The following is an 11,899-nucleotide window of genomic DNA, read 5'->3' on the forward strand; positions in this document are numbered from 1 at the left end:
CCCCCTTTAGAACACAAAGCGATACCAATTTAAAATTTTCAATTGAAAACCATTAATTTTAAAATTAGGGTGGTGGTGCGGTCCTTTTGCTTTGGGCTCATACTTTCTCCCCCTTTGGCATGAATCGCCAAAAACGGATACTTTGAGTGAGATATAAGCCCTTTGCCTAACTATTTTCTCCCCTTTGGCAAATAAAATATATGAGTGAAGATTATACCAAAAACGGAGAGTGATGCGGAGCGACGGCGAAGGATGAGTAGTAGAGTGGAGTGGAAGCCTTTGTCTTCGCCGAAGACTCCAATTCCCTTTCAATATACCTATGACTTGGTTTGAAATACACTTGAAAACACATTAGTCATAGCATATATAAAAGAGACATGATCAAAGGTATACTTATGAGCTATGTGTGCAAGTTTAGCAAAAGAAGTTCCTAGAATCAAGAATATTGAGCTCATGTCTAAGCTTGGTAAAAGATTGTTCATCAAGTGGCTTGGTAAAGATATCGGCTAATTGATCTTTAGTGTTAATGTATGAAATCTCGATATCCCCCTTTTGTTGGTGATCCCGAAGAAAATGATACCGAATGGCTATGTGCTTAGTGCGGCTATGCTCAACGGGATTATCCGCCATGCGGATTGCACTCTCATTATCACATAGAAGAGGAACTTTGGTTAATTTGTAACCATAGTCCCGCAGGGTTTGCCTCATCCAAAGCAATTGCGCGCAGCAATGGCCTGCGGCAATGTACTCGGCTTCGGCGGTAGAAAGAGCGACCGAATTTTGCTTCTTTGAAGCCCAAGACACCAAGGATCTTCCTAAGAACTGGCAAGTCCCCGATGTGCTCTTTCTATTAATCTTACACCCCGCCCAATCGACATCCGAATAACCAATCAAATCAAATGTGGATCCCCGAGGGTACCAAAGCCCAAACTTAGGAGTATAAGCCAAATATCTCAAGATTCGTTTTACGGCCGTAAGGTGTGATTCCTTAGGGTCGGCTTGGAATCTTGCACACATGCAAACGAAAAGCATAATGTCCGGTCGAGATGCACATAAATAAAGCAATGAACCAATCATCGACCGGTATACCTTTTGATCGACGGATTTACCTCCCGTGTCGAGGTCGAGATGCCCATTTGTTCCCATGGGTGTCTTGATGGGCTTGGCATCCTTCATTCCAAACTTGGTTAGAATGTCTTGTGTATACTTTGTTTGGCAAATGAAGGTGCCCTCTTGGAGTTGCTTGACTTGGAATCCTAGAAAATACTTCAACTCCCCCATCATCGACATCTCGAATTTCTGTGTCATGATCCTACTAAATTCTTCACATGTAGATTCGTTAGTAGACCCAAATATGATATCATCAACATAAATTTGGCATACAAACAAATCATTGTCAAGGGTTTTAGTGAATAAAGTAGGATCGACCTTGCCGACTTTGAAGCCATTAGCAATAAGGAAATCTCTAAGGCATTCATACCATGCTCTTGGGGCTTGCTTGAGCCCATAAAGCGCCTTAGAGAGCCTATAGACATGGTTAGGGTACTCACTATCTTCAAAGCCGGGAGGTTGCTCAACGTAGACCTCCTCCTTGATTGGTCCATTGAGGAAGGCACTCTTCACGTCCATTTGATAAAGCTTGAAGCCATGGTAAGTAGCATAGGCTAATAATATGCGAATTGACTCAAGCCTAGCTACGGGTGCATAGGTTTCACCGAAATCCAAACCTTCGACTTGGGAGTATCCCTTGGCCACAAGTCGAGCTTTGTTCCTTGTCACCACACCATGCTCATCTTGCTTGTTGCGGAAGACCCACTTGGTTCCTACAACATTTTGGTTAGGACGTGGAACTAAATGCCATACCTCGTTCCTCGTGAAATTGTTGAGCTCCTCTTGCATCGCCATCACCCAATCCGAATCTTGGAGTGCTTCCTCTACCCTATGTGGCTCAATAGAGGAAACAAAAGAGTAATGCTCACAAAAATGTGCAACACGAGATCTAGTGGTTACCCCCTTATGAATGTCGCCGAGTATGGTGTCGACGGGGTGATCTCGTTGGATTGCTTGGTGGACTCTTGGGTGTGGCGGCCTAGGTTGTTCATCCTCCTTGTCTTGATCATTTGCATCTCCTCCTTGATCATTGCCGTCATCTTGAGGTGGCTCATCTCTTTGATCTTCTCTTTCATCAACTTGAGCCTCGTCCTCATTTTGGGTTGGTGGAGATGCTTGCATAGAGGAGGATGGTTGATCTTGTGCATGTGGAGGCTCTTCGGATTCCTTAGGACACACATCCCCAATGGACATGTTCCTTAGCGCGATGCACGGAGCCTGTTCTTCACCTATCTCATCAAGATCAACTTGCTCCACTTGAGAGCCGTTAGTCTCATCAAACACAACGTCACAAGAAACTTCAACATGTCCTGAGGACTTGTTAAAGACTCTATATGCCCTTGTGTTTGAGTCATATCCTAGTAAAAAGCCTTCTATAGTTTTAGGAGCAAATTTAGATTTTCTACCTTTCTTAACAAGAATAAAGCATTTGCTACCAAAAACTCTAAAATATGAAATATTGGGCTTTTTACCAGTGAGGAGTTCATAGGATACCTTATTGAGGATTCGGTGAAGATATAACCGGTTGATGGCGTAGCAGGCGGTGTTGACCGCCTCGGCCCAAAACCGATCCGGTGTCTTGTACTCATCAAGCATGGTTCTTGCCATGTCCAATAGAGTTCGATTCTTCCTCTCCACTACACCATTTTGTTGTGGAGTGTAGGGAGAAGAAAGCTCATGCTTGATGCCCTCTTCCTCAAGAAAGTCTTCTATTTGTGAGTTCTTGAACTCCGTCCCATTGTCGCTTCGAATTTTCTTGATCCTTAAGTCGAACTCATTTTGAGCCCGTCTCAAGAATCCCTTTAAGGTCTCTTGGGTATGAGATTTTTCCTGCAAAAAGAACACCCAAGTGAAGCGAGAATAATCATCCACAATAACTAGACAGTACTTACTCCCGCCGATGCTTATGTAAGCGATCGGGCCGAATAGGTCCATGTGTAGGAGCTCCAGTGGCCTGTCACTAGTCATGATGTTCTTGTGTGGATGATTAGTGCCAACTTGCTTTCCTGCTTGACATGCGCTACAAATCCTGTCTTTCTCAAAATGAACATTTGTTAGTCCTAAAATGTGTTCTCCCTTTAGAAGCTTATGAAGATTCTTCATTCCAACATGGGCTAGTCGGCGGTGCCAGAGCCAACCTAAGTTAGTCTTAGCAATTAAGCAAGTGTCGAGTTCAGCTCTATCAAAATCTACCAAGTATAGCTGACCCTCTAACACTCCCTTAAATGCTATTGAATCATCACTTCTTCTAAAGACAGTGACACCTACATCAGTAAATGGACAGTTGTAGCCCATTTGACAAAGTTGCGAAACGGAAAGCAAATTGTAATCTAAAGAATCTACAAGAAAAACATTGGAAATAGTATGGTCAAGTGATATAGCAATTTTACCCAATCCTTTGACCAAACCTTGATTTCCATCCCCGAATGTGATAGCTCGTTGGGGATCTTGGTTTTTCTCATATGAGGAGAACATCTTCTTCTCCCCTGTCATGTGGTTTGTGCACCTGCTCTCGAGTATCCAACTTGAGCCCCCGGATGCATAAACCTACAAAACAATTTTAGTTCTTGACTTTAGGTACCCAAACGGTTTTGGGTCCTTTGGCATTAGAAACAAGAACTTTGGGTACCCAAACACAAGTCTTGGAACCCTTGTGTTTGCCCCCAACAAACTTGGCAACTACCTTGCCAGATTTGTTAGTAAGCACATAAGATGCATCAAAAGTTTTAAATGAAATACTATGATCATTTGATGCAATAGGAGTTTTCTTCTTAGGCAACTTGGCACGGGTTGGTTGCCTAGAGCTAGATGTCTCACCCTTATACATAAAAAGCATGATTAGGGCCAGAGTGAGACTTCCTAGAATGAATTTTCCTAATTTTGCTCTCAGGATAACCGGCAGGGTATAAAATGTAACCCTCGTTACCTTGAGGCATGGGAGCCTTGCCCTTAACAAAGTTAGATAAATTCTTTGGAGGGGCATTAAGTTTGACATTGTCTCCCCTTTGGAAGCCAATGCCATCCTTGATGCCAGGGCGTCTCCCATTGTAGAGCATACTTCTAGCAAATTTAAACTTTTCATTCTCTAGGTTATGCTCGGCAATTTTAGCATCTAATAATGCTATATGATCATTTTGTTGTTTAATTAAAGCCATGTGATCATGAATAGCATTGATATCAACATCTCTACATCTAGTACAAATAGAAGTGTGCTCAACGGTAGATGTAGAGGGTTTGCAAGATTTTAATTCTACAACCTTAGCATGCAACATATCATTCTTAGTTCTAAGGTCGGAAATAATAGTATTGCAAACATCAAAATCTTTAGCCTTAGCAATCAAATTTTCATTTTCTACTCTAAGGCTAGCAAGAGAATCATTCAATTCCTTAATCTTAGCAAGCAAATCATCATTATCATTTCTAAGATTGGGAATTGAAGCATCACAAACATGAGAATCAACCTTAGCAATTAATCTAGCATTTTCATTTCTAAGGTTGTCTATAGTCTCATGGCAAGTGCTTAGCTCACTAGACAATTTTTCACATTTTTCAACTTGTAGAGCATAAGCATTTTTCACCTTAACATGCTTTTTGTTTTCCTTAATAAGGAAGTCCTCTTGAGAGTCCAAGAGATCATCCTTCTCATGAATAGCACTAATCAATTCATTTAATTTTTCCTTTTGTTGCATGTTTAGGTCGGCAAAAAGGGTACGCAAATTATTCTCCTCATCACTAGCATTATCATCACTAGAGGATTCATATTTAGTGGAGGATTTAGATTTAACCTTCTTCCTTTTGCCGTCCTTTGCCATGAGGCACTTGTGGCCGATGTTGGGGAAGAGGAGTCCCTTGGTGACGGCGATGTTGGCGGCGTCCTCGTCGTCGGAGGAGTCGGTGGAGCTCTCATCGGAGTTCCACTCGCGGCACACGTGGGCATCGCCGCCCCTCTTCTTGTGGTACTTCTTCTTTTCTCTCCTCTTGCCCTTCTTGTCGTCGCCCCTGTCACTGTCACTAGATATAGGACATTTTGCAATGAAATGACCGGGCTTACCACATTTGTAGCACACCTTCTTGGAACGGGACTTGTAATCCTTCCCCTTCCGTTGCTTGAGGATTTGGCGAAAGCTTTTGATGATTAAAGCCATCTCCTCATTGTCGAGCTTGGAGGCGTCAATTGGTTGTCTACTCGGTGTAGACTCCTCCTTCTTCTCCTCCGTCGCCTTAAATGCCACCGGTTGTGCTTCGGACGTGGAGGGTTCATCAAGCTCGTTGATCTTCTTTGAGCCCTTGATCATACATTCAAAGCTCACAAAATTCCCGATTACTTCCTCGGGAGTCATTAGTGTGTATCTAGGATTACCACGAATTAATTGAACTTGAGTGGGGTTAAGGAAAATAAGTGATCTCAAAATAACCTTAACCACCTCGTGGTCATCCCATTTCTTGCTCCCGAGGTTGCGCACTTGGTTCACCAAGGTTTTGAGCCGGTTGTACATATCTTGTGGCTCCTCTCCTTGGCGAAGACGGAAGCGACCGAGCTCCCCCTCGATCGTTTCCCGCTTGGTGATCTTGGTGAGTTCATCACCCTCGTGCGCGGTCTTGAGAAGGTCCCAAATTTCCTTTGCATTCTTCAACCCTTGCACCTTGTTGTATTCCTCCTTGCTTAGAGAGGCGAGGAGTATGGTTGTAGCTTGGGAGTTGAAGTGCTCGATTTGGGCCACTTCGTTCGTATCATAGTCTTCATCCCCTGTGGATGGTACCTGTGCTCCAAACTCAACAACATTCCATATACTTTTGTGGAGTGAGGTTAGATGAAATTTCATTAAATCACTCCACCTAGCATAATCTTCGCCATCAAAAGTTGGCGGTTTGCCTAATGGAACGGAAAGTAATGGAGTATGTCTAGATGTACGAGGATAGTGTAAGGGGATCTTACTAAACTTCTTGCGCTCTTGGCGCTTAGAAGTTACGGACGGTGCATCGGAGTCGGAGGTCGATGTTGATGAAGTGTCGGTCTCGTAGTAGACCACCTTCCTCATCCTCTTGTGCTTGTCGCCTTTCCGATGCGACTTGTGGGAAGAAGATTTTTCCTTCTTCTCTTTGTGGTGTGAGGAAGAAGATCTTTTCTCCTTCCGTTTGGAGGAGTCCTTCTTCTTCTCCTTCCTCCTGGTGCGTGACTCTTCCGATGAAGTGCTCCCTTGGCTCGTAGTGGGCTTGTCGCCGGTCTCCATCTCCCTCTTGGTGTGATCTCCCGACATCACTTCGAGCGGTTAGGCTCTAATGAAGCACCGGGCTCTGATACCAATTGAAAGTTGCCTAGAGGGGGTGAATAGGGTGAAACTGAAATTCTCAAAAATAATCAGAACCACAAGCCGGGTTAGCGTTAGAAATATAATAGAGTCCGCGAGAGAGGGTGCAAAACAAATCGCAAGCGAATAATGAAGTGGGACACGCGGATTTGTTTTACTGAGGTTCGGTTCTCTCAAACCTACTCCCCGTTGAGGAGGCCACAAAGGCCGGGTCTCTTTCAACCCTTACCCTCTCTCAAACGGTCCCTCGGACCGAGTGAGCTTTCTCTTCTCAATCACTTGGAACACAAAGTTTCCACAAGGACCACCACAAGTTTGGTGTCTCTTGCCTCAATTACAAGTGAGTTTGATCGCAATGAAAGAATCAAGAAAGAAGAAAGCAATCCAAGCGCAAGAGCTCGAAAGAACACAAGCAAATCTCTCTCTCTAATCACTAGGGCGTTGTGTGGAATTTGGAGAGGATTTGATCTCTTTGGTGTGTCTAGAATTGAATGCTAGAGCTCTTGTAAGTAGTTGAGAAGTGGAAAACTTTGATGCAATGAATGGTGGGTGGTTGGGGGTATTTATAGCCCCAACCACCAAACTAGCCGTTTGGTGAGGCTGTCTGTTCGATGGTGCACCGGACAGTCCGGTGCACACCGGACATGTCCGGTGCGACAGCCACGTCACCAATGCCGTTGGGTTCCGACCGTTGGAGCTCTGACTTCTGGGCCCGCCTGGATGTCCGGTGGCGCACCGGACATGTACTGTAGAGTGTCCGGTGCGCAGTATGGGCGTGCCTGACCTCTGCGCGCGCAGCGCGCGCATTTAATGCGTCGCAGGTAGCCGTTGGCGCCGAAATAGCCGTTGCCCCGCGTTACACCGGACAGTCCGGTGTACACCGGACAGTCCGGTGAATTATAGCGGAGCAGCTGAAGTGAATTCCCGAGGCTGGCGAATTCCGGAGGCCACCCTTCCTTGGAGCACCGGACATGTCCGGTGTACACCGGACAGTCCGGTGAATTATAGCGCAGTCGCCTCTGGAATTTCTCGAAGGTGACGAGGTTGGAGTTGAAGTCCTCTGGTGCACCGGACATGTCCGGTGGCACACCGGACAGTCCGGTGCGCCAGACCAGAGTTGCCTTCGGTTGTCCCTTGCTCCTTTGTTTGAACCCAATACTTGGTCTTTTTATTGGCTAAGTGTGAACCTTTGGCACCTGTATAACTTATACACTAGAGCAAACTAGTTAGTCCAATATTTGTGTTGGGCAATTCAACCACCAAAATTAATTAGGGACTAGGTGTAAGCCTAATTCCCTTTCATTGTTGCAGCTGCTGTTGTTGCGCCCTCCTTTCTTGGTGTATCTCCTCTCTCTCTCCTGGCGCAACTCCTGGCGTATATCTTCTCTTTCCTGACGCATTTCCTGGCGTTCTTGCTGCATCTGGGCACGCATATCAGTCATAGTGTCCGCCATTTGCTGCATCACCGCCATCTGAGCAGCAACCAGCGGGTCAACTCCACCTGGTGGAGGATTAGGAGGATTCATCTCTGCAGGCTGTGGCTGAGGTTGTCTATATATCCTTCGAGTGTGTCGGTTAGGAGGCAAATCAATTCCACCACCCCTCCTGGTATTGACCATCTGAGTTAGATACATATGGTAAGAGAGAGCAGTAGATAAGGCAGTAATTACAATCATGTTACTTTGGGGATTTATTAGCTAAGCAGTTTAATGTTTTACCTACCATAGCTAATTTATTACCTTATGCTGGCACCTGCTAAGATGTCCATATATAATATTTCAATCAATCAAAGAAGCAAATCAGGCATTGATCATCAGAATAATCAACCAACATTTTTAATAGAGAAAATAGTTTTAATTTTGTCTTAGGATTCCTATCTCTTAAAATTGTCACAGGGGCAGGGATTCCAAGGTGTGAAATCCATCTTGTCTAAGAGTAGAAAAGGTAAGAATGATCAGAGTAGAACAGTAGAAGGTGAGACAAGATCAAGATAAGTATAGAGAGATTTAGAGTAAGGTAAGTATAGAATAAATCAGAATGAGATAAGTAGGTAAGGGTTGTCCATTTCTATCTAGATTTCGTCCTACAGTCAACATTTCCTCTGATACCACTTCTGTCACACCCAGTTTTAAAGGACAAAGCCGGGTGCATCTCATACATGCGCCAAGAAGACAACATATATAATAACAGAGTGTATAGAGATAAATGTCACAAAACATCAGAGTACTTATTACATAGCGGAAGACTTATTACAAAGTAAAAGAATAAATATAAAACAAACTAAGGATCGTCGGCGCCAATGTCGACTGAGAAACGTCACCTAGATCAAGTCGAATGCCTCGGTGTTAGGCGGCTCCTCTTCGACCACCTGTCCTTCTCCTGTGGGGGGTGTGAGACAGCAAGAGTGAGCTCACATACGTTCGTAGCTCAACAAGTCGTGGGGAATAATGTGGCATGAACTCACCAAAGGTGGGAGTTCATGAAGTGTAAGGCTGATCAAATGAGATAGAGGTTGAAGCTGAGCATTGCTTTTATAAGTTGGTCAAAATTTTATTAGCAATTACTAGGTGTAAGTAAATACCAAACCTTAATAATAATAGAGAAAAGTAATAGTAAAATAATCCCAAATGCGATGCAAATGTCACATTAAATTTAAGTTCCATAAATTAATCATGTGAGGGTCCGAGCCGCTCATGACCGTGAGCACGGCTAGTATACTAGTTTTACACTCTGCAGAGGTTGCGCATCTTTACCCACAAGTTATGTTACCCATCTGCCAAGAGACGACCAATCCCATACACCTCTACCGAGGAGGCGAGGCAGGATAACACTACGAGGCCTTTACAAAGTTCCACTAGCTTCAGAAATCCCGCTACAGTTTATAGGAAGCTCCAGTGCAAGGTTCTTGCCTGACCGCCATCGCAGCACAATCAATCAAGGACCTCCCTACACTGACCACTCCTCTACTGCCCTTGCCCCTTTCGGGTAAGGAAGACCTCCACTAGCTTTCCTAGTTAATCAGCCAAGGGCGTCCCATTAAACCCTTGTGGTAGCACTGTTTTCCCGGGTGGTCGCTCCATGTTCCCATTAATTTAATGATCTTAACATGAACAGTAATAATAACAAGATAATAACAGGATAATTATGAGTAGTGTATCTCCATACCCAATCCACATAAAGCAATAGCAAGTACTACCCAAAAATATTTCAGGGGTGAACAAGGTATAGAGGTAATCAAAACTGGGGTAACATAAAGGATCCCATCAAAATTAACCTATGCAGATCATTAAAATTAATAAGAACATGGCTGGGAAAGTAAGTGATCAAGGGCACAACTTGCCTTCAATGAGCTCATGCTCAGCTATCTCTACTTGTTGAACCTCAGATTCCACAGTGGCTTGCTCGTCTACTCGCATCAACACAATACATACATAGTATAGCAAAAATTAACATTGCACCAAACATATAAATACAATACACAGTAAAAATCTACACATTAAAATGAAATCATAGGAACTGGAATCACTAAATTTGGAGCTATAGAATTCAAGTTATGAATTTCCTAAGGTTTAATGTGATTAAAATAGGATTAAATGTTAAATTATTGTTCTTACTGTTTTTATGCCAAAACAGAGATACTAAATGATAGAGAATATTATTACAAAATTTTAGAAATTGGAATGGTTCAATTTGGATCAAAAATGGAATTTCTATGAATTTTACAAGTTTCTAGATTTGTTTTTGTATTAAAAAAATGAATTTTTAATATTATTTCTCTGTTTTTAATCTCCTCTGAACTGGGCCTCGAATTCTAGAAAATACAGGGTTCTCGGGGTAAAAGTTCATAAGACTCAGGGCACAGTTCCACTGGACGGCGGGTTCTATTCCAAGGGAACCTAGGGTCTCTTATGCTAAAGTGCCCGACCGAAGGGGTATCGGATGCGTACAGCCGTTCAGATTACAATCAACGGCCTGGATTTTATAGCAAGCTACACGTTACGCATGCGCTCGGATCACGATCCTGCGATCCACAGAGCGCCACGTTCACACCATATCCCAATCGTTCCCCTACGGATCTACGGTCATGATCAGTTCACGCGATTGATGACTCTATGAGTTGATCTGGTCCGCTCATCCCGAAAGGGTAACCTAGGATCTAATCAGGACCGTCCCTAAAACAATCAACGGCCCATGTCTGTTCTTCCCTACCCACGCGGCCGGTAGGCGACAGAACTCGCCATCACAGCGGAGCTCGCCGGCGAGCTCCCCAATCTCGGCACAAACGTGGCCCTACACATCGCGGAATGGGTGCTATCCCAAATCAAGGGTATGGCGGAGACAGGGGAGGGGTCATTACCGTGAGCGGTGTCGCGACGGCGGCTAACCACGAGCGACGGCGGAACACGTTGGTACGGCAAGAAATTGGCGGCGATCTTGGTGGTTCGCCTTCTCGTGAAGGCTTCGGGCACCCTTCCTACAACGCGACGAAGCTTACAGGCTCGCCAGCAAGGCCTCAACGGTGGCAACGGCGAGCCTCAGCGGTAGCGGCACCCTCACTCTCCTCTCGGTTCTCTCCCTTGATGCCGGTTGCAGTGGCCCAGAAGTTCTCGTGATTAGGGGTTAAAAGTCAGTGAGCTGCGCAGGGATTTATCCCCCCGGGCGGAGGCCGGTTATCCAGCCCCGAGCGGGTCAGGCGCCCGCGGATTCCGCGCGCGCGTAGAAGAAATTGCGATTTCTGTTGAGAAAGAAGACAAGCTGCACAAGCGGGCCCACATGTAAGCCACGCGGTAAGAAACAGAGAGCAAGGCGCCCTGGCTGACGCGCGGGTCCGCGTGTCAGTGAGTGTCCCGCGCGCGCGTGTGGAAGGGTAGGATTTGGGCCGCGTAGACGGTTCTGGCTGTTGGGCCGAATGGGCAGCGCTTGGCCCAATCAATGCATAGTGCTATTTTTCATTTTCCTCTCCTATTTTCTTCCCTTTATTACCAAATTCTATTTTAAATTCAGATTTAATTCAAATCTTGTGCCAATTCATTCTCAAATCCTATTGTGAAATGAGAAATTCCAATTTTAGAAGTATAATTACATTATTTATATTTTTGTATCATTCCTGTTCTTCTCATTTTTGAAAACCCTATTTATTTTTTTTGTTTAGGGTTTGATTGAACTTCTAGTAGTTATTATCTTATTACCCTTATTATTTTATTAATGCACAAACATATAACTCCAATATGAGGCATATTATTATTTTTATTATTATTATTTTATTATTTGTTTTAATTCATCTCTTAATTTTTGTGTATGCTCTTTTTATGATGCAAATGAGACACATAAAGTGAGGAGATATCTCTATTATTCTTTGTGTACAACTTGGAGTATTACAGCTACGACACCAAACAACCTGTTCAGGATCCACGACGACTCGAGACTCTTTGCCACCCAGCATTTTCCTTTTTCCTACATTTCCCATTTAGGGTTAGTTT

This window comes from Zea mays, chromosome 1 (assembly GCF_902167145.1).
Source record: "Zea mays cultivar B73 chromosome 1, Zm-B73-REFERENCE-NAM-5.0, whole genome shotgun sequence".
NCBI lineage: Eukaryota > Viridiplantae > Streptophyta > Magnoliopsida > Poales > Poaceae > Zea > Zea mays.